Source organism: Rutidosis leptorrhynchoides, chromosome 7 (assembly GCF_046630445.1).
Source record: "Rutidosis leptorrhynchoides isolate AG116_Rl617_1_P2 chromosome 7, CSIRO_AGI_Rlap_v1, whole genome shotgun sequence".
Lineage (NCBI taxonomy): Eukaryota > Viridiplantae > Streptophyta > Magnoliopsida > Asterales > Asteraceae > Rutidosis > Rutidosis leptorrhynchoides.
In genome coordinates, this window is record NC_092339.1 from 171,229,168 (window position 1) to 171,255,001 (window position 25,834).

Consider the following 25,834-nt stretch of genomic DNA (forward strand, 5'->3'; position numbering starts at 1 on the left):
AAAGACGGGGTTATTGGGCTTTGTACCATAATTAGGGTTTGGACAAAAGACCGAGACTTGTGGAAATTGGACTATGGACTATTAATGGGCTTTATATTTGTTTAACTGAATGATAGTTCGTTAATTTAATATAGAGATTTACAATTTGAAGTATCTATAAATAACCATATACACTCGATCGAACACGATGGGTGGGATATTTATAAATATTAATAATCGTTCATTTAACTGGACACGGGAATGGATTAATAGTCAATAGACTCATTAAAACATGGGTGAATTATGTACAAGGACACTAGGCGTAATTGTTAACAAAGTATTAAAACCTTGGGTTACACGCAGTCGATATCCTAGTGTAATTATTAAACAAAGTATTAAGACCTTGTTACAGTTTAAGTCCCCAATTAGTTGAAATATTTGACTTCGGGTATAAGGATAATTTGACGAGGATACTCGCACTTTATATTTATGACTGATGGACTGTTATGGACAAAAACCAGATGGACATATCAAATAATTCAGGACAAAGAACAATTAACCCATGGTAATAAATTAAGATCAACACGTCAGACATCATGATTACGGAAGTTTAAATAAGCATAATTCCTTTATTTTATATCTTATCGCATTTTTAATTATCGTACTTTTTAATTATCGCACTCTTAATTTATTGTCATTTTATTTATCGCACTTTAATTTATCGCACTTTAATTATCGTTATTTATTTTACGCTTTAAAATAAGCTATATTTATTTTTAATATTTTACATTAGGTTTTAACTACGACTAAAAGTTTTAAAATCGACAAATCAGTCATTAAACGGTAAAACCCATTTTTTATAATAATAATACTACTTATATATATATATATATATATATATATATATATATATATATATATATATATATATATATATATATACACACACACACACACACACACACACAACTATAGTTTAAAAATATAGCGTTAAACTTGGCTAGATCCCTGTGGAACGAACCAGACTTCCTAAAAACTACACTACTGTACGATTAGGTACACTGCCTATAGTATTGTAGCAAGGTTTAGGTATATCCACTCTATAAATAAATAAATAACTTGTGTAAAATTGTATCATATTTAATAGTATTTCGCAATAAAAATATAACTATTTCGTATACACCTCGCATAACATCAAGTATTTTTGACGCCGCTGCCGGGGACAATTCAACGCCTAAGCGAAACGCTATAAAAAATATATTTAGTTTTTAATCTATTTTTGTAAAAATATAAAAAGGTAAAAAAAAATTTTAGAATTATAAAAATCTAATAAGTAATTGTTAAAATATAAGTTTTATTTAAGTTATATTTTATAAAAACTAAAAAAAATTAAAAGTAAAAAAGTAAAAAAAATATATATTAAACGTTGAAACTGCACGAATTTAAGCCTGCTACTCGTTTGAATCTACATCCTCCGCACTCGCGGAGATATTGGGCAGCAGACGTCCGCACTCGCAGAGCCTGCTCTGGCAGCAAACCTAGTACGTAATTAATGCTAATTAGGGTTTTTAATTAATTAATATTATTATTAACCTAATTAGGGTTAATTATTTTATTAATTAATTTTAGTTTGTATTTTTAAGTTTTAATTAGTTTTATTATATATAAAATTAATACTTTTATAAAATAAGTAATATAAAAATAATATTTTTATAAAAATTGTATTTTTATAACGTTAAGTTTTATTTTTATATTTTTTACCTTTTTATTCGTAATTGTATAGTTATCGTTAATAATTAGTATTAAACTTAGTATTTTGCCATAGTAGCTCTAGATTTTTAGGCTTTGCCGTAAAATCCCTTAAGTGCTTTTTCTTTAGATTAAGATTTAGGTACTTTAGAATTTTGCGACGCCATTTTAAGATTTTAGTACTTTTTAAGAAATTGCCATTTTGGATATAGAATTCCTTTAAGCTTTAATACATTTAGACGCAACTTTTAATATTTAGTTTTTAATACTAAGTTTCAACGCTTATTTTCTTATTTTTATTTTTCGACTGTTTGTTTTTCGACCTCTTATTTTTCGACCTCTTATTTTTCAACGTTTTACGACGCACTCTTTTTCCTTCTTATTTCTCGACGCTCTAGTTTTAAGGACATAGAATTTTCTATTTCTTCTCTAAAATTTCTTTAAACTTCGACGAAAAATTATTTTAAGTGGTTAAATTGATAGACATCCAAAATTTTCTGGTTCGTAGTAATAGTTGGATTTGTTAGTGGCGAGTTGTGGGCTTCTGATTTAAAGGGTCCTGGCTACCTGCTGCATCTATTGGCTATTCGAAACGTGGGCAAAATCAGAAAAGTCTATTAATTTGATAACTTATATAATTTTTATCTTTTATAACTAATAGGATATTCAGTGAATGCACCGAGCAAAACGTTCACCACCTTTCATACGTTCACCACCTGTAACTTGATCAAGAAATTTAGCCAACATTGTCACCGTTGATTTTTCTTTAGAATCGTCATCTAGTCGACCAAGTACTCCAATTCAAATTTCCGATAATCTGTTTTTTGAACCCGACCTCACAATTGAGAATCCGAAGGATATTCAGGGACAATTCAGAGATCCTGAACCACTAATCATTCCTCCTGAACCACAAATAACTCATCCAGAGATTGTCGAGGAAGAAACCATTAAATCAGAATCCTCTAGTGATTCAGATTCAACAAATTCAATCATGGAAAATCTGGAACCTCTAAGTATGGAAGACCGAATGAGAGCTAAATGCACTGGCCAAGGTCATGCAATTACTCAACCAGACATTAATGCGCCAGATTTTGAAATCAAAGGACAAATCCTACACATGGTAACTAATCAATGCCAATTTAGTGGTGCACCGAAGGAAGATCCAAATGAACATCTTTGAACCTTTAATAGGATCTGTACTTTATTTAAAATCAGAGAAGTGGAGGGTGAACAGATCTATCTCATGTTATTTCTCTGGACTTTAAAGGGAGAAGCCAAAGATTGGTTAGAATCATTACCTGAAGGGGCGATTGATACATGGGATGTCTTAGTTGAAAATTTTCTTAAACAATTCTTTCCAGCATCTAAAGCCATAAGACTTTAAGGAAAAATAGTTACGTTCACGCAAAAGCCAAATGAAACTCTATATGAGGCGTGGACAAGATTTGGAAAGTTGTTGAGAGGATGTCCACAGCATGGTTTAGACACTTATCAAATAGTACAAATATTCTACCAACGATGCGACATCACTACACGAAAAGACATCGACATAGCACCTGGTGGTTCCATTATGAAGAAAACCACAAATGAAGCTTACAAAATTATTGATAACACTGCTTCCCACTCACATGAGTGGCACCAAGAAAAAGATATCGTTAGATCATCTAAAGCAGCTAGAGCCGATTCTAGCCATGACTTTGATTCCATTTCCGCAAAGATAGATGTTGTCAAAAGACGAATGGAAAAGATGACTAAGGATATTCACTCAATACGAATTAGTTGTGAGCAGTGTGGAGGACCACATTTGACAAAAGATTGTCTCAGTATTGAACAAATAATGGAACAAAGAGAGAATGTTTCATACATAAACCAAAGGCCTGGAAATAATTATCAACCGCCAAGACCAAACTACAATCAAAACTAGAATTAAAACCGAAATGTTCCATACAACAACCAACAAGGTCCTAGCAATCAACAAGTATCTAATAATAATTACAACCAGTAAAGACCTATTTTCCAATTAAACCACCACAAACCGATAATAAAAAGCCAAATTTAGAAGATATGATGTCGAAGCTAGTTGAATCTCAAACTCAATTTTTCACATCTCAGAAACAAATGAATGAACAAAATTCTCAAGCATTTAGAAATCAACAAGCTTCTATTCAAAATTTGGAACAAGAAGTAAGTAACCTAGTAAGGTTGATAGGTGAAAGAAAACCGGGAAGTCTACCTAGCAATACAAATGCTAACCCCCGAAATGAAACAGCTAACGCCATTACCACAAGAAGTGGTATTACACTTAAACCACCTGAAATACCTGTAATTTCTGATGATTCTACTCCTACTACACAGGCACCACAGCCGGAGCAAGAAAAGGAAAAAGAACTGGTAGTTGAAAAGGTTAATGAAGATAATACAGTTAATGCTAAACCTTATGTTAAACCATACCAACCACAGCTTCCTTACCCGAGTAAAATGAGAAAAGAAAGAATTGAAGCCGAGCAATCCAAATTCTTGGATATGTTTAAACAAATAAATGTAAATCTTCCTTTCATTGATGTGATTTCAGGAATGCCAAGATATGCCAAATTCTTGAAAGATCTAATCACAAATAGAAAGAAAATGGAAGAACTCTCGGCTGTTACTATGAATGCTAATTGTTCTGCAGTGTTGTTAAATAAGATACCAGAAAAATTAACAGATCCAGGAAGTTTCACAATTCCATGTTTTCTGGGTAGGCTTAGTTCAATAGAAGCATTGGCAGATTTAGGTGCTAGTATAAATTTAATGCCATATTCATTATACACTAAACTAGACCTTGAAGAATTGAAACAACACGAATAAGCATACAACTAGCCGATCGATCAGTAAAATATTCTAGAGGGATAATGGAGAACATGCTAGTTAAAGTTGGTACTTTAGTATTTCCAGTAGATTTTGTTATTCTGGACATGAAAGAAGATTCTCGAGTTCCTCTCATATTAGAAAGACCATTCTTAAACACGGCTGAAGCAATAATAGACGTGTTTGGTAAGAAACTGACCCTAAGTATAGAGGACGAGAGTGTTACCTTTTCTATTGATAGAGCAATGCAACAACCGCAATCTGCAGATGATACATGTTATTATATTCAAACTATAGATTCACATGCAGAATTGTTAGAAGAATTTCCAGAATTACAAGGAACAGGAGAATGTTCTTTAGGAGAAGGAACTGAATCAATTGATGAAACTGAAATGTTAGCTACACTCATGGCTAATGGATATGAACCAACAACAGAAGAACTCCAAATGGTAAAAGAAGAAGACAGATATCGATACAAATCATCGATAGAAGAACCACTGACATTAGAGTTAAAACCACTTCCAAACCATTTGGAATACGCTTATTTACATGGTGAATTTGAATTACCTGTAATAATATCTTCTTCTCTTACGGAAAAAGAAAAATCTCAACTCATTTCTGTGCTAAAAGCTCATAAACCAGCTATTGCATGGAAGATTCATGATATTAAAGGAATAAGTCCTTCGTATTGCACACATAAAATCCTTATGGAAGAAGGTCATAAAACGTATGTGCAATGCCAATGAAGACTAAATCCTAATATGCAAGATGTTGTTAAGAAAGAAATTATTAAACTGCTTGATGCAGGTTTAATTTATCCAATTTCTGATAGTCCATGGGTAAGCCCAGTTCAATGCGTACCTAAGAAGGGTGGCATGACTGTCATCATAAATGAAAAAAATGAGCTTATTCCTACTAGGACTGTAACAGGATGGCGTGTTTGTATTGATTATAGAAAATTAAATGACGCCACCAGAAAAGATCACTTTCCCTTACCTTTCATTGATCAAATGTTGGAAAGATTAGCCGGAAATAGTTACTATTGTTTTCTTGACAGTTTATCCGGATATTTTCAAATTCCAATCGCACCCGAGGACCAAGAAAAAACCACGTTCACGTGCCCTTATGGTACTTTTGCTTACAAACGCATGCCATTTGGACTTTGCAACGCCCCTGCAATATTTCAAAGGTGCATGATGGCGATTTTTCACGACATGATAGAAGAATGCATGGAAGTTTTCATGGATGACTTTTCAGTCTTCGGTGATACTTTTGAAACATGTCTAGTTAATCTTGAATGAATGCTTATTAGATGCGAGCAATCAAATCTAGTTCTTAATTGGGAGAAATGCCATTTCATGGTTAAAGAAGGCATCGTTCTTGGTCATAAAATTTCAAAGGAAGGAATTGAAGTGGATAGAGCTAAAGTAGATGTAATTGCTAAACTTCCACATTCCACCAATGTTAGAGGAGTTAGGAGTTTTCTAGGGCATGCCGGTTTTTACCGACGTTTCATAAAAGATTTTTCTAAAATTGCCACTCCTATGAATAAACTCCTAGAAAAGGATGCTCCATTCATCTTTTCAGATGAATGCATCAAATCTTTTAATATTCTTAAAGAAAAACTCACTAATGCGCCGATCATGATAACTCTAAATTGGAATCTACCATTTGAATTCATGTGCGATGCAAGTAATTTTGCAATGGGAGCCGTTTTAGGACAAAGGATTGAAAAATGATTTCAACCTATTTATTACGCTAGTAAGACGTTACAAGGAGCACAAACGAATTACACAACTATTGAAAAAGAACTCCTTGCTATTGTCTTTGCTTTTGACAAATTTCGTTCATATCTAGTTTTAGCTAAAACGGTGGTCTATACCGACCATTCTGCTCTTAGATACCTATTTTCAAAACAAGATGCTAAACTACGATTAATCCGTTGGATCTTTCTCTTACAAGAGTTCGATATTGAAATTCGAGATAAAAAGGGAGCAGAAAATCTCGCCGCTGATCATCTTTCTCGTCTTGAAAATCCCGAATTAGAAGTTCTAAATGAATCGGCCATACAAGATAACTTTCCCAATGAATATCTATTAAAGATAGATTATAGTGAAATTCCATGGTTTGCAGACTATGCAAACTACTTAGTATGTGGATTCCTTGAAAAAGGGTTGTCGTACCAAAAATGAAAGAAATTCTTTAGTGATATAAAACACTATTTCTGGGAAGATCCACATTTGTTTAAAAGTTGTCCCGATGGAATAATACGCTGATGTGTATTCGGGGATGAAGCTAGTCAAATCTTAAACCATTGTCACACAGGACCAACAGGTGGGCATTATGGTCCTCAACTTACAGCAAGAAAAGTTTACGACGCTGGATTCTATTGGCATACAATTTTCAAAGACGCACACCTTCTCTGTAAATCCTGTGATGCTTGTCAAAGGGCCAGAAAAGTAAGTCAACGTGATGAAATGCCACATAATGTCATTCAAGTATGTGAAGTATTTGACGTTTGGGTATTGACTTTATGGATCCATTTCCAAAATTTCATAATAATCTCTACATTCTCGTTGCTATTGATTATGTATTTAAATGGGCGGAAGCACAAGCTCTCCCGACTAACGATGCACGAGTTGTAGTCAACTTCTTAAAACATCTTTTTGCTAGGTTCGGAACACCGAAAGCTTTAATAAGTGATCGGGGTACTCATTTTTGTAACAATCAACTTGAGAAAGTTCTCAAAAGATATAGAGTAACTCATAAAACCTCAACCGCTTATTATCCACAAACAAGTGGACAAGTTGAAAATACCAACCGAGCTTTAAAACGTATTCTAGAGAAAACCGTAGGATCAAATCCGAAGGAATGGTCCATGAAATTAGAGGATGCACTCTGGGCTTTTAGAACAGCCTACAAAACTCCAATTGGAACCACACCTTTTAGACTCGTTTACGGAAAAGCATGTCACCTTCTAGTAGAAATTGAGCACAAAGCATTTTGGGCTTTGAAGACATGTAATCTTGATTTACATGAAGCCGGACGTTTACGACTAAGTCAACTAAACGAATTAGAAGAATTAAGACATGAAGCATATGAAAATTCGTTAATCTATAAAGAAAGAACGAAGAAATGGCATGATAAAGGAATCAGAAGTTCAAAAGAATTTAAAGAAGGAGACAGAGTTCTTCTTTTCAATTCACAATTCAAGCTATTTCCTGGAAAATTGAAATCAAGATGGTCTGGACCATTCATAGTCAAAGAGTTTTCCCGTAAAGAATAGTAGAATTAATAAATTCAAATAGGTTGAATTTAAAGTTAATGGTCACAGAGTTAAACATTACATAGATAATCTAATGGAAGTTGAAGATGAAGTTAATCACAATTTCGACACCACAGCTAACTAAGTGTGGGAAGATTCGAATCTTTTTAGGGTAATATGTATTTTCGTTAGAGTTAGATATTCTGTTTTCGTGTAGTTTCCGAAAATGGAATCCGAATGGTCTTTCCCTAGCAGGCCCTAAAGAACTATTCTTCTCCCTCCATTCTGAATTTTTATTTTTTTAGGTTTTACTAGATGAAGAATTCCTTTGATCTGAACCATGGTCTAATGCTACACGCTATGATTACTAAACGTAATAATGACACACTTCCGAGTGAAATAGTATCATTCATAAGAGGAAAAATGGACGAAGTGAGGAAAGAACTCAGAAAAGATCATCATAAGACACATTTTGGTAAAGGAAAATCAAAATCCGCAACAAAAAGAAGAGCACGACACCTTGAAAGATGTCATAAATGCGGAAAATGGTCACATGAAGGTAAATGTTTGAACAATCAAACATATTCAAATACCGAATTTGTTACTCTATGCAGAGAAGAACCGTTCATATGTTTAGAAGAAAAGTTATTGAAGAATCGAGGTTACGTCTACGTAGCTATGGAAAACCAAATCACACGACTCTCCTATGAGTCGGCTAAAGCAGGTCTCTGAGAATTCTATCTCATAGGTAAGTATGTACAGTTTTTATTTTTTTATTTATTGCTTTTAACCTTTTGATAATAAACGCTGAATCGTTCGCTATAAAGTATTAAATTGATATTCAATAAAATTAGGTATGCGAAACCGAAATTATTGATATCATACAAAAATTTATTACATCACTGCGAAATTTACCGTTTATTCTTAAGGTATAAATATCTTTAATCAATCAATCCAAAATATTTCAGAAATTCGTCCGGAGTAAAACTAGGTAATATAGCCGAAATTACTTTACCCAAAAGAGGGGCGTATATGTTTGATAATATTTGATTGATTAAAGTGGGATAAAAGACCAAAAAGTTTTTTAATTTTATTTTTACCTTGTTTTTAAAATTAATATATATATATATATATATATATATATATATATATATATATATATATATATATATATATATATATATATATATATATATATATATATATATTAAATTATTATTGTAAATCTTTTTAAATCAATATATTTAAGTTTTTAAATATTTTAAAAATTAATATTTTCAATATAAAGTTTGTAAAATTAATGTATAAAAATATTAATAATATTAATATGAATTTTTAATTTTATGCATTTTAAATTTAAGTTTGGTGTGAATTTAAAAACAAAAATTTACTTTATTTCATTAAGTTAAAAATTTGATATTTAAAATTCGTCGTGAGTTGAAGACTAGGTCGTTGAACCGAAATTGCTTTACCCGAGGGCGGGACGAGAAATTTTGTTATCATTATTTTTTCTTATTGATTTAAAGTATGCCAAAAACATTTAAAAAACCCAAAAATCTTTGCTTTTAAAACAAACGCTTTAAAATGACAAATTTTAAAATTTTGTCGAGGGACGGACTAGGTAAACGTACCGAAACAACCTCGTCCTAAATAAAAAGGAAAACAAAATTTTAAATTTAATTAATTGTTTTAGTATTAAAGATTTAAAAAAAAATCCGCACTCGCGGAACTTGAAAGGGACCCACATCCGCACTCACAGAGATTGAAAAACCCAGAAAGGGTTAACTGGTCGAACAGACCAGTCCCCAACACACCACACCCATATTTTCTGCGAAAAATACACACAAAACGCTCTCAAATTCGAATTTTTTCACCGTTAAACATCAAATTTTTTGCTAAAATCATGTTGAGAAGGATCCTACCAAGAAGTTACTCAAGGAGATCGGTAATTTTTACATCTAAACACTCTTTAATTCGGATTTTTAGTGTTCTTGAATAAATTTATACCTAATTTGATTTTGATGATTTCTAGTTTAATTATGCTTAAATTGTTTGTGTATTATGCTTGTATAACCTAGATTGATACTATTTAACATGATTAGAAGCCTTAAACTTCAAATTTTGAGTAATCTAGGGTTCGTGTTCTTGAGCAAAATTGGGGCTTTTTGACATAAACGAGCTATGGCCGAATTTTGTTGTTAGTTTATACTAAATTGAGTAGTGTAACATGTTTAGGTTGCTAAATGATCAAAACTTTGATCCAAAACATGATTTTTAAGTATTAAAGTAGACTTTTTGAGTCAAAAATGCATGAACTCAATTTAATTGTTATTAATGCCATTTGGAACTTGTTTAATTACTAGTAATGATTATTTTGACATGTTATTTGAGATAAAAGCTAAAGAACATTGTATACATTTTCATATATGTTTATTTGTAAAAGTGTAGAATTGTTAATATTGTGAAAATGCATATAAAGTTTAAAATGGATTAAACATGTCATTATGATTGTTTTGATTTATTATTCTGATAACACTAATGCATATTTGGATGCACAAAAATTGTGTTTAATGTGTTTTGCAGACTGAAAGGGGTGAATCTTCATCCGCATCTCAGGCTCACAATGCTCCTCCTGAGAATGCAGAAGAACAGGAGATTAACTACTAATATAGAAAAAATCTACCGCATCAATTCATTTTATATTCAAATATAGAATTGGCAGATTTACATCCTAATTTAAGGTTTGACCGACATTGGATAGATTATCCAAAATATCAGAGGAACTTGCACACCCTTCAGTCTAATGTTGTTGAAGTACCCAGGGTAATAGATTGGGAACCGTTAGAAACAGTGGGATTGGCCGATCCAATCAGAGAATTACTTACACAAAGGTATGGTAATTCCACTTTTAATGATTGGAAACGTTTGTTTAATATACGTTGGTGTGTATATAGAGAATGGTGTGTGGAATTATTATGTAGTGTTGAAATAAATGATCGGGTAGCTACCTTAACCGATCGGAGTTTTATTAGATTTTTATTAGGAGGTCTGATGTTCCATATGTCTCTACTAGACATGGCTCAGGCTTTGTGTATATATACGCCTGAGGAACTAGCATCTACTGATTGTCAAAGGTTAATAGTTAATGGTAGGAGGGTTGATGAAAATTTTGATATGAATGGAATATGGAGTAGAATGACTAGGCATAACTGATTTCGTGGGGGAATAACTCTTATACTGATATTGATAGAGCTGAGCTAAGAGTAATCCATAGATTCTTAGCAAACTCGATTACACAGCGAGGTAAGAACAAAGAGAAAGTAAATGAGAATGATTATTTTATCTCATGTGTATTCGAGACCCACAGAGCGCTGTGAGTATACCTTATTGTGTAGGTTATTATTTATCGGCTATGGTTAGGAGTATACGGCCTAATGGTATAATAGGAGGTGGTATCTTTGTTACTTTAATTGCTGAGTATCTCGGTGTCGATAGAAGTCAGGGGGGACTAATAATTGCAGCACCAGCACCCCGTGATACAATTGGTTTGAAAGTATATCATGGTGCTAAGGTTTTAAAGAAACGACATAACACTGCGGCACCATATGATGGCCATCATCCACAGGTCGAAAGAGATCAGCAGCAAGGTAATGTGGGAGGGGGGAATCAGATGACAGAAATGCAAATTTTTATGGCTCAACATGAGTATGAAATGGCTAGACAACGAGCATTTCAATATTGGCAGTATCATCAAAACCAAATCATAAGTCATTGTGTACACATAAATGCAAACTACATTCCTACTCCAATGCCCGTATTTCCTCCCTGGACTATACAGACCCGACCACCGTACCCTACATATGACCCAGCTCAAGCATTCTACAGCACATACGGCTATGAATGGGATCCCTACTGGCACCATCCTCATCAACCTTAATTTTCTTTTATGCCTATTTTTATTTATTTGGTAACTTGTAATTTTATACTTTTAATATTTCTTTTGATACTATAATAGTTTTTATAATTTTCTAACTTTTATTATTAGATTTTTAATAATTTTTGAATGTGGGGTGATATACCCAACTTAAAAAATATGTATATATATGTTTGTAGTTTATCTCATGTACAAAACAGGGTAAAAGAGCGCACTTTCAAAGACTGGCATTAAGTTAAGCAAAAGCTATTAATTTTGACAACAAAACGAAAAATAAGTGTGATGTAACAACAGACGGAATGAACAAATGATGTGCACCATTTATCATTTAACACAAACAACAATATGTTTGTAAACTTTGGTAAAATTTAATCCTTTTTCTACGCTAATCACCCTTAATAATTTAAATTGTTACTAAATTCTTGCAAATGAGGGCATTGCAAGATCTTAAGTTTGGGAAGGGGTTAAATTCTTTCGGATTTTTAAAAAATTTTAAATTTAAACACTTGGTTACCATTAAAAATACTAGTAACCCAGTAGTTGTATTAGAATCTAGTGCTCTCTGATAATAAAGAACAACCCTAGTCTTATATACTGACTACCCAATTCTAGTAAAATTTCTCAAAATTTTCAACTAAATGAACTCAAAATCATGTTTATACATATTTATGAACGATAAAACTAAGTGTTAACACCGAAATTATTGTTATCTCGGAAAGGACATAAATTGAGAAGCAACTCAAAACGCTTGTATTCATTTAAAATGGAATAGAGGAAAATAAAAAGGCAAAGAAAGGAAAATAAAAGCCAAGTGTGGGAAAAATTTACCAAGTTATTTAGAACATATATCACATATTTTTGTATAAATAATTGAAGATACTTTTGTTTTGGACGATAATAATCAGTTTTACCCAGTTTATTGTAATATAAATGAAATTTAAAAGGAAGTAAATTCTTCCGAGAGAAAAATACACGCGCTTCTTGATTTAGGTCAGGAAGTTGTCGTCCAGACCAGTTGTAGAATCTACGAAAAACCTTGAAAAGTTTTCTCGAAAATCAGTTGAAAATCCACGGACCTCAGCATCAAACAGGGTCGCCAAGTGGTCAGACTTATCCTAACCATGAAAGGATCTGTCTCGTACAATGGGGGCACCGTGCAAATTAGCTTATAAGACTAATGAATCAGATCCCCAGAAAGGATAATCTCCTTAAAGATCAAAAATCAGCTTTTAAGACTGATATTACTCAATCCTTGAGATTGACCTTAAAGATTGAGAATTCAAACTCATGGAATTCGAAGATATCTAAACTCAAGCTTGAACGAGAAAATATTTTGATCAAATTACAAACCGATTTGTTTTTTGAAAACCCTATTTTCCATGCGTTCATTACCATTGAACGTAAAATCCTAGGAATTCACCTGGAATTCATTAGGTCACCTGAACCAAATCGGGTGTCAACCGTAAGAACGGTGGTTGCATAGCATGGTTAAAGACAGGACCTTGTGCCAGACCAAAAAAACTATAGGGTGATTATTCTATGTACGAGTTAGAACAAAAATTCTCAATTCGATTATCATTAGTTACACTTGCCGGGTGATAATGCTAAAAATGAACATATATTTCATAGCATTATCCTTCAAGAAAGACAAGCTTTTAGTTGCAGTTGTTCTATTTACAAGTTATATTCGTTTAAATAATAAAAGGTGAAGACAAAAGACAGATTCGACGAATTGAAGACGCAAATGAACAAAAAGCTAAAAAGTACAAAGTACAATCCAAGTGGTTCAAATTATTGATGAGAAACGTCTAAAAATTACAATAGTACAAGCCATGAAACACAAAGTACAAGATATTAAATCGTACGAAAAGGCGTTCGAAAATCCGGAACCGAGACATGAACCAACTTTCAGCGCGCGACGCAATGGACCAAAAATTACAAGTCAACTATGCACAAGAATATAATATAATATATAATTAATTATATATATTATTGTATATTATAATTATACGCAGCCCACGTTTTGGATTTAATCTATGAGCTGGATTCCAGACCTACGCACTCGCGGAGCTTTAATGAAGAAAACCTCCGCACTCGCGGAGCTGTACAGTGAAACGTGGGCCTATAAAAGGCTGCACATTCTGATCGATTTCAGCACCTCTTTTTCTATCTATCTATCAACGATATATTTATATTTATATTTTATAATTTTAATTTTAATTTAAGTTTAATAATAATAAGGTTATAGTGGCGAATGTTGTAAGTGTGTAAGTCGAAATTCTGTCCGTGTAACGCTACGCTATTATTAATCATTATAAGTTATGTTCAACCTTTTTAAATTATTGTCTCGTAGCTAAGTTATTATTATGCTTATTTAAGTCGAAGTAATCATGATGTTGGACTAAATATTAAAGACGGGGTTATTGGGCTTTGTACCATAATTGAGGTTTGAACAAAAGACCGACACTTGTGGAAATTGGACTATGGACTATTAATGGGCTTTATATTTATTTAACTGAATGATAGTTCGTTAATTTAATATAGAAATTTACAATTTGACGTATCTATAAATAACCATATATACTCGATCGAACACGATGGGCGTGATATTTATAAATACTAATAATCGTTCATTTAACTGGACACGGGAATGGATTAATAGTCAATGGACTCATTAAAACAGGGGTGAATTATGTACAAGGACACTTGGCGTAATTGTTAACAAAGTATTAAAACCTTGGGTTACACGCAGTCGATATCCTGGTGTAATTATTAAACAAAGTATTAAGACCTTGTTACAGTTTAAGTCCCCAATTAGTTGGAATATTTGACTTCGGGTATAAGGATAACTTGACGAGGATACTCGCACTTTATATTTATGACTGATGGACTGTTATGGACAAAAACCAGATGGATATATCAAATAATTCAGGACAAAGGACAATTAACCCATGGTAATAAATTAAAATCAACACGTCAAACATCATGATTACAGAAGTTTAAATAAGCATAATTCCTTTATTTTATATCTTATCGCATTTTTAATTATCGTACTTTTTAATTATCGCACTCTTAATTTATTGTCATTTTATTTATCGCACTTTAATTATCGTTATTTATTTTACGCTTTAAATTAAGTTATATTTATTTTTAATATTTTACATTAGGTTTTAACTACGGCTAAAAGTTTTAAAATCGACAAACCGGTCATTAAACGGTAAAACCCCCTTTTTATAATAATAATACTACTTTTATATATATATATATATATATATATATATATATATATATATATATATATATATATATATATATATATATATATATATACAACTATAGTTTAAAAATATAGCGTTAAACTTGGCTAGATCCCTACGGAACGAACCGGACTTACTAAAAACTACACTACTGTACGATTAGGTACACTGCCTATAGAGTTGTAGCAAGGTTTAGGTATATCCACTCTATAAATTATGACACCCCCAAATAGGGCCTGGGGTATTTGTGTCTAATTATATCAAATCACGGTTGTATAAACGAGAACGACTCTACATGAGACGTTTTATTGAGTTTTGCAGCGGAAGATAAATATGTCTTTAATTGATATGATATGTAATGAAGACTCCAAGCATAGCAAGCAATCATCATCAAAGCAGTAGATATACAGCGGAAGCAACATTTAAGTACCTGAGAATAAACATGCTTAAAAAGTCAACACGAGGTTGAGTGAGTTCATAGGTTTGTCATAAATAATGATTTAAGTAATAGTATTAGACCACAAGATTTGTTTTCAAAAGTAGATCACTCAGATCCAGTCAAGTTGATCTCCCGCAGGATCAAAAAGTTATGCCAGTGCGTGATATTTAGACTAAACGTTGTTTGCCCCGTGAGAAGTTGTTCTGTCCTTGTCGTTTAATTTCATTATCAAGTAATACAAAGACTTAGTCAAATGTATCGGGGACATTACTCTCGATAGGCCTATTCCCAATAATTAAGAATGCCGCAGCAATTAAAAATATCACTGTAGGGACTTAGTCGGACATAGCCGGGTATAGCATAGTTTTAAAAGTTGGTACTGATATTTAGACTAGACTTTTAAGTTTGCCCCGTATAAGTTATCGTTTATACTTGTCGGTTGGGGACTTACTGGTCATAGCCCAACATATCACAGTTTAATAGTTGGTAGTGATATTTAGACTAGACTTTCAAGTTTGCCCCGTACAAGTTATCGTTTATACTTGTCGGTTGGGGACTTGCTGGTCATAGCCCAACATATCACATTTTAATATTTGATACGTGTAAAACAGTTATAAAAGTTGAGCATGTATTCTCAGCCCAAAAATATTTAAAAAGGGAGCAGATGAACTCACTATACGATAGTTTGTATGATATGCGTATGATAACACTTGAACAAGTACAGAGATGTCCTCGGATTCACGAACCTATATCATTTTTATATATATTAACACATATACTCATAATCGAATAAGTTTATTTATATAAAGTTATTAGTTATGTTATTTTTATATTAATAACTTGTAAGTTTCTTATATTTATTTTATATATTCTAAATAGATAAAAATATAAATTTTATTATGTTATGTGTAAATATATTTATATATGTATATATCATTTGTTTGTTAAAATAGTAATTATAATAATAATAAAATAATATTAGTTAATAATAATAATAATAATAATAATAATAATAACAATAATAATAATAATAATAATAATAATGATAATACTAGTATTACTTAATAATACTTCTTTTAATAATAATAATAGTAACAATAATTATAATAACAATAATAATAACAATAATAATAATAATAATAATAATAATAATAATAATAATAGAAATAAAATAAAAAGTGTATACCCCTTAAAGAAAGCTTTCATAAAAAGAATTGCAATGAACCAGGCTCGAACCCGAGACCTCTCAGTTAACAGCAAACACCCAAGACCACTCCTCTATTTCTGTTTTTCTGAATTTATCCTATCCTAAATATATAAAGTCTGTTCCCTTCTGTTCTACTCCTTCTTCTTCTTCACAAATATAATCGGCCAAATAATTATAACATGAGTTTAATCGTTTGTTTTGGAATTTATAAATCAAACAGAATCCTAATACTTATGGTGTTTAATTAACAGACACGATTAACAACAAAAAAAATATATAAAGAACAGCAGTAGCTGTACTCGCGAAGAAAAAAAAAAAAGTTAAATCGTGATTTTGATTTTTAGAGGGTTTTAGACAAAAATTTCTACATGAATTAAGTAGTAAATCACTTATAGAAACTTTCTAAACTATCAATGGAACTTGAAACATAAGAATTAATTCGAATTTCATGAAGAACAGATTATTTGACTTTTTAAATTTAACGTTTGACTCGAAAATTCAAATTTGATTCAATGAATTGGGATATGATATTTTGCAGGTAGTTTGAGCATGGAAATCCTAACAAGACTGCATTTGTAGATTTTGAAAAGGATTACGAATTCGTGTTTTTGGAAAAATAAAAGAATATAGAGGTATCGAGCTAAATAACTTAATATTTCTGTTTTTGATTTCAATTTGCAGTGTGATGGTATATATAAACTGATGTTAATGCTTACTTACAGCAACATGAGTCGATTTAATTTGTTTTTTTAGCTATGATTTGGGGTCGACATTGCAGACAGGAACCTAAATATATATATAAAAAAACAGATAATAAATAAAAAATATATTCACGATGGATAAAAAAAAGAAAAGCAGATATGACCTAATTAAAAGCAGATCATGATGAGTATAAAAAAAATTAAAAGAAACAGATCATGAAAATAAAAAATAAAAAAAATATAAAAGTGGTTATTGATAATACCTAATTTAGGTATCTGTTACCTTTTTTTTTTAAATTAATATTAATAATTAATAATTATATTAATAATAATACAAATTAAGAGTAATTATATTAATAATCATATTAATAATAGTAGTAATAATTGTATTAATAATAATAACAATAATAATGCTTTTAATATAAGAATACTAATATAAATAACAAGAATGATATTTATTATGTTAATAAAAAATAATAATATTATTAAAAGTAAATGATTTCTTTTTTATTTTTATGATAACACTTATTTTAATAATGATAATGAATAAATAATAGTAATCATAATTTTATTATAAATTATAATAGTGATAACAATAATACTAGTAATATAACAATTTAAATGTATCACATTTCATTATATATATTGCAAATAATAATACAACTAATACTGATATTAATAAAAGTAATAATATTATTTTGTATAAAGTTTTACATTTTTAGTTATAACGATTAAGTCGTATTATATTTCAAGTTTTAAAATTATTTAGTCTAAATATCACGCACTGGCATAACTTTTTGATCCTGCGGGAGATCAACTTGACTGGATCTGAGTGATGTACTTTTGAAAACAAATCTTGTGGTCTAATACTATTACTGAAATCATTATTTATGACAAACCTATGAACTCACTCAACCTCGTGTTGACTTTTTAAGCATGTTTATTCTCAGGTACTTAAATGTTGCTTTCGCTGTATATCTACTGCTTTGATGATGATTGCTTGCTATGCTTAGAGTCTTCATTACATATCATATCAATTAAAGACATATTTATCTTCTGCTGTAAAACTCAACAAAACGTCTCATGTAGAGTCGTTCTCGTTTATACAACCGTGATTTGATATAATTAGACACAAATACCCCAGGCCCTATTTGGGGGTGTCATAGATTGGTATCAGAGCTGGTTTAACTGCGTCCAAAGCAACGATCGGTTAACGTTCCCAACATTCGGGTTCAGTTAACGGCAACGACTTTGGGTGAGTTAGTCGTAGAGGGGGTTCTCATAGTGTTACCTGTGACGAAGCATTGGCTCTTACTCCTTGCGATCCTTTTATGGTTGGCCAAATAACAGCGGTGACGCGGGCTGTAAAATCAGAGTCTGAGGTACGCTCAGTGGTCACTAGACACGGCACTGTTTGGGAATAAATCCCCAATATGTTGTGACAGATTGGTATCAGAGCAGGTTGTTGTAGAGAACCAGGATTGCATTTTATGTGTGCCTTATACAATTAGGTACCTTAGCAATGTAGGACTACAACTTTCCCTGACCATAGTGCCTTTAATTGTTGCCTTTAACTGTTAAATGCTACACCATGCCTTAGAAACTATGCTTATTAAATTCTTTAATATTTCTTAGAATGCCGAGCCAATCAGAGAACTCTGTCTACTCTCCAATTATGCCACCACATTCAAATGCGATACCTATTAATTCTGCTAACTCTGGCTCTAATCACTCACCGGTATATAAACCAACGAGTACTTCTGAATGGGAAGCTATTCAAAGCCTTCCTAACTACAATGGTGACTACTCAGGCTACGAGCCCGAAAAAGAGCCTATTGAGGAATCGTCTAAAAACTTATCTCTAAAGAGAAAGCAAACCGGAACCGCTACTGCTGATGAAGCCGGTCCATCAAAAAGGGCTAGCTCATCATCTCGTGAAAACATCGCTCAGATAGAGGCGCGTTTAAATAACCTAGAGAAAGAAAACAAAATCTTGAAAGAAATCATCATAAAATCCTTCGAAACTCGAACCGAAAGGCTAGAAGAACTTGTAAAGTATAACACAGAAAAAGTGATGGAGAAGGTGATGAAAGTGAAGGACGATGAAGAACGCAATACCCGCTGGGGAAAACAATCGCTTGCCTATTTGAGAGAAGATGTTGACATTAGATTTAAGATGGAAGAAGACCACATGAATAGTCAACTTTCTATGAGGGACTACATGTACCATGTAATCAACAATGATGTTTTCAATCTTTATGATAACCTTGAGTATCTTTATGAGGAACAAAAGGAGAAGAACGAGAAAGTTGAAAAGTTTATGAAGAAGGTTGAGGTAGAGAAAAAGAAATATGAAGACTACTTCAATCTTAATATTTCCTAGTTATTTTCCTATTTTCTATCTATGCAAAGGCTAGGCCTTAAACTATTTCTATCCCCGAGTCGTGTAATAAGAAGGCTTGTTTAAAGCCTCATTCTTAATAAAATAAAGTGTTTCGTTTATATCATATTCATCTTTATTCCACTTAAATTTTTTTTCAAACTTATGACCTATCAGATTTATCAAACTTCTATATGTTATTGAAGATAACGGTTCGTCCACAAGCTCCTGCTACTCCAAACACTCACGTGTCTTATACCTTTATGCATCGGTTTGCGAACCAGAAAATGTCACTGGGTTATCACAGTATACGAATTGAAATTCTTTAATCAATATCTGATTACAAACTTATTATTTATAATCTCAACACGTCATACCACCATTATTATATAAATGGATGACACATCATATCTTATCATATCTTATCATGTCTATCCCATTAAACTTTGTCTACCACCTTTCCTAAATTTCCTCCGTAAATTTCAGAAATCTTTTTGCTATAAATACGTATTCAAGGAGACGAATATATCATTCAGTATTCAATACCCATTTCATATCAAACCCTATTCCAAACGCATAATATGAATTTCTCTAACTCCTCGAGCTCCCACGGCAGCGTAACTGGAACAAACGAACCAATCAGCCATCATCTATTCTGGATGAATTGGGGATGGGTTCGTAGCTGACTCGATCAATGGAGGCAAGAATAAGGTGATCCCTTCCACCAACCGAATTCACCTCTTGGAGAAGAACCTGAAGCACTTAACGGTGAACCAGTTCGGAACACCATTTTCTCTCTTCTTTCCAGAGTATCCCGTCACGAATATATAATATTAAAGATTTTAGATCTTATTCACCCCCTTGTTCCAACCACCAATCATCCCGGAATAGTAGAAGAAGTCAACGAGCTTCGCGCTCGGGTAGTGGCTCTGGAAAATCTGGTGCGAAACCTACGAACACCAGCAGCAGCACCTGCAGCATGACCAGTACCACCAGTACCATCAACAACAACATCCGCATCCCACGCCTCAACATCACACTCGGTACCTCGGATAACAACATCATACGCCCCAAAGATACCAAGGAATATTAGCAATAAAGAGTTAAGATGTATTGACTCATTCTTCGTGAAGAATTATATGTATACCTTATATATATATGATTTGGAACAATAATAAATCTTGTCGTACTAAGCAATTACGTGAGAGTCTCAACTAGTATGTACTACTTGGTTAATTAATATCACTAGTATGCTATGATTTACACCCTTCGTTAATGACTTAACAATTTTTAATCACTACTTCAGCACAATAAACTCCATTTCAAAATAAGTCAAGTGTAACGATGAATGTATTGATTCATAACTTCATTAGCGAAATATTTCGCGACAATTATGAAATCTCTAAGGTTTTGGAGATTATTTACTCTCGTTCCAAACCACAAATCAGATGAGTTGAATATATATTAACTCATTAAATCCATGATTACATCTAAAGAATACATATATGAACGTATATCTTCATAAAGATTGTAAAATTCTGTTGTACAAACTGTTAATTGTGAAAATATTTTAACAGGTAGGTAATACCCGAGAAATATTTACATCTCACATTAATACACTGTACATTCTTCAATTTCGATTCATAAATCATTAATTATACGCACTACCTTCACAATGATACACAATCGTCTTCATACAAAATCAATTACACATTCTGAAATTAACATATCGGAATTCAAGTAAAGCTTTAGCAGGTGTTATCTTCCTAAAGATTACTACATTCATGAATTATATTCATTCGTATTCTGCAATGAATTATCACATCAAACCACCGAAATTATCATTCATTACTTTTGAAATCAAGAACGCCTATTCGTCAACCATTAGATCCATTGACGATTACAATCAGCGTTTAATCATCTAAAAATAAAATTTCTTGAAACCATCTCGGATTGATAACCAATGATTCAAATATGGTTGCATTAAATGCAGAGAAAACAAAAGAATTTTTCTCGTCATTGGATCTTAGAAATTCTACGATATCACCGTATCTTTCGTTATAAATATCCTCTATATTTCTGAAGATATCTTTATAATGATTCTTGTCAGCAATTAATTATCTCTTTGTGATATCTTTATCACATCATAAAGGAAACTGTTTTAGTTTCTATATTCTGTAAAATTCAAGTTTAAATTATGAATGATTTAAAGTAGTGTTGGGAATTGAAGCATAAGTTAGTATAATATAATGACGTCAGGCCAACGTGATTATATTACAGTAAGTCATGCTAAATTTTTAATGGAAGATGATGATTCATAGACTTTATAATCATCATTTGCCATGTTACACGACTCTTACATTTAAACTCTAAAACATATCAAGAAAATATTTTTCTTGATGATTCGGTCTTTTCCGGATATTCTGGTAATATGACAAATCAAATCGTGGTATTACCTTTCCTTCTTCTTTGAATATCATGATCATTCGAAACTTCATACCTATGAATTCTGGACCGTTACATGCTTTACAAAAGCATGAAGCTTCGACTTATAAGGGAAAATATAAAGCCCGATAACGACACTGAAATTACAAACCGTGTATATCAATGAGTATAGCAATATAAAGACACGGGAGAACTAAAAAACACAATAAATCCTAGAGCATAATAGAAGTAAATAGACTCCTCTGGTGAGAGTTGGAAAAGAAGGATGATTGTGGCGATAACCAATATAAAGTCAAGAATAAGAACTGGACTGAGCATATTAACAAAACTTTTGAAAGTATGAATTGAGAAAGAAAGTATAGAAGTGGTAAATATAATGAAACGGAAGAAGCTAATTTATAGCAAAAATTCCAGAAACAACAATCGAGGAAATTCACCGCATTTAATTAAAGAAAATCCTAATTTCCGTAATTACCGGAAAATCAAATCTTATAAAGATTTTGAAGATTTCTTTAATTCCTTGAAATCCGGAAATCAATCGTGACTACGTCAAAAGTTAAAGCGAACATTTAATTTTCTCATTTACTCTTTTGCGATAGCTTCGTTTATACTTTTTCTATAATCGAATCGTTTTATCCATATTATTTCATGTCGATAAAACTCTATTTCCCAACTCATATTCATCATTACAATATTCATGTTGTAAACAATGACGATCTCTATCAAATTTTATGATTATGATTTTCATGAACTCCTCTCTGTTTTGTCTACCCTAATATTGCAGCATAAACGCTCAAGGTTTTAAATGAGCTCAATATTATTCATAACACATTTCAGGTATCCAATTTACTAAAATGACTTGCATAAAATCATCATTTTGAATGATCTCTGCATTAATGATAAAATGCACTTCGTAAAAGAACCTATAGAGATTATGGTTTGTATGACTTAAACGCCTGAAACAAAACAATATTTTATCCGTTGGAATTCACGTAAGGCCCCGAGTATACCTGGGAATGTGAAAACCAAATAAAACGAAAATATCCTCACCTGTTTACAAACAACGCCGATGGATGACAACAACTAAAATTTCAGGACGAAATTTCTATTAACAAGGGGATACTGTGACAACCCGGAAATTTCCGAGTTTATTTAAACAAAAACTTTATATGACTTCATTTAACTTTGAACGAATACCGATGATTCATGAACAAATAATTTTAAAACTTGAAATATAATACGACTTAATCGTTATAACTAAAAATGTAAAAATTTATACAAAATAATATTATTACTTTTATTAATATCAGTATTAGTTGTATTATTATTTGCAATATATATAATGAAATGTGATACATTTAAATTGTTATATTACTAGTATTATTGTTATCACTATTATAATTTATAATAAAATTATGATTACCAATATTTATTCATTATCATTATTAAAATAAGTGTTATCATAAAAAAAAAGAAATCATTTACTTTTAATAATATTATTATTTTTTATTAACATAATAAATATCATTCTTGTTATTTATATTAGTATTCTTATATTAAAAGCATTATTATTGTTATTATTATTAATACAATTATTACTATTATTATTAATATGATTATTAATATAATTACTCTTAATTTGTATTATTATTAATATAATTATTAATTATTAATATTAATCTAAAAAAAAAGGTAACAGATACCTAAATTAGGTATTATCAATAACCACTTTTATATTTTTTTTTATTTTTTATTTTCATGATATGTTTCTTTTATTTTTTTATACTCATCATGATCTGCTTTTAATTAGGTCATATCTGCATTTCTTTTTTTTTTATCCATCGTGAATATTTTTTTATTTATTATCTGTTTTTTATATATATTTAGGTTCCTGTCTGCAATGTCGACCCCAAATCATAGCTAAAAAAACAAATTAAATCGACTCATGTTGCTGTAAGCAAGCATTAACATCAGTTTATATATACCATCACACTGCAAATTGAAATCAAAAACAGAAATATTAAGTTATTTAGCTCGATACCTCTGTATTCTTTTATTTTTCCAAAAACACGAATTCGTAATCCTTTTCAAAATCTACAAATGCAGTCTTGTTAGGATTTACATGCTCAAACTACCTGCAAAATATCAAATCCCAATTCATTGAATCAAATTCGAATTTTCGAGTCAAACATTAAATTTAAAAAGTCAAATAATCTGTTCTTCATGAAATTCGAATTGATTCTTATGTTTCAAGTTCAATTGATAATTTAGAAAGTTTCTATAAGTGATTTACTACTTAATTCATGTAGAAATTTTTGTCTAAAACCCTCTAAAAATCAAAATCACGATTTAACTTATTTTTTTTTCTTCGCGAGTACAACTACTGCTGTTCTTTATATATATTTTTTTTTTTGTTGTTAATCGTGTCTTTTAATTAAACACCATAAGTATTAGGATTCTGTTTGATTTATAAATTCCAAAACAAATGATTAAACTCATGTTATAATTATTTGGCCGATTATATTTGTGAAGAAGAAGAAGGAGTAGAACAGAAGGGAACGGGCTTTATATATTTAAGATAGGATAAATTCAAAAAAACAGAAATAGAGGAGTGGTCTTGGGTGTTTGCTGTTAACTGAGAGGTCTCGGGTTCGAGTCTGGTTCATTGCAATTCTTTTTATGAAAGCTTTCTTTAAGGGGTATACACTTTTTATTTTATTTCTATTATTATTATTATTGTTATTATTATTATTATTATTATTGTTATTATAATTATTGTTACTATTATTGTTATTAAAAGAAGTATTATTAAGTAATACTAGTATTATCATTATTATTATTATTATTATTATTATTATTATTATTATTATTATTATTATTATTATTATTATTATTATTATTATTATTATTATTATTATTATTATTATTATTATTAACTAATATTATTTTAGTATTATTATAATTACTATTTTAACAAACAAATGATATATACATATATAAATATATTTACACATAACATAATAAAATTTATATTTTTATCTATTTAGAATATATAAAATAAATATAAGAAACTTACAAGTTATTATTAATATAAAAATAACATAACTAATAACTTCATATAAATAAACTTATTCGATTATGAGTATATGTGTTAATATATATAAAAATGATATAGGTTTATGAATCCGAGGACATCTCTGTACTTGTTCAAGTGTTATCATACGCATATTATACAAACTATCGTATAGTGAGTTCATCTGCTCCCTTTTTAAATATTTTTGGGCTGAGAATACATGCGCAACTTTTATAACTGTTTTACACGTATCAAATATTAAAATGTGATATGTTGGGCTATGACCAGCAAGTCCCCAACTGACAAGTATAAACGATAACTTGTACGGGGCAAACTTAAAAGTCTAGTCTAAATATCAGTACCAACTATTAAACGGTGATATGTTGGGCTATGACCAGCAAGTCCCCAACCGACAAGTATAAACGATAACTTGTACGGGGTAAACTTGAAAGTCTAGTCTAAATATCAGTACCAACTGTTAAACTATGCTATACCCGGCTATGTCCGACTAAATCCTTACAGTGATATTTTTAATTGCTGCGACATTCTTAATTATTG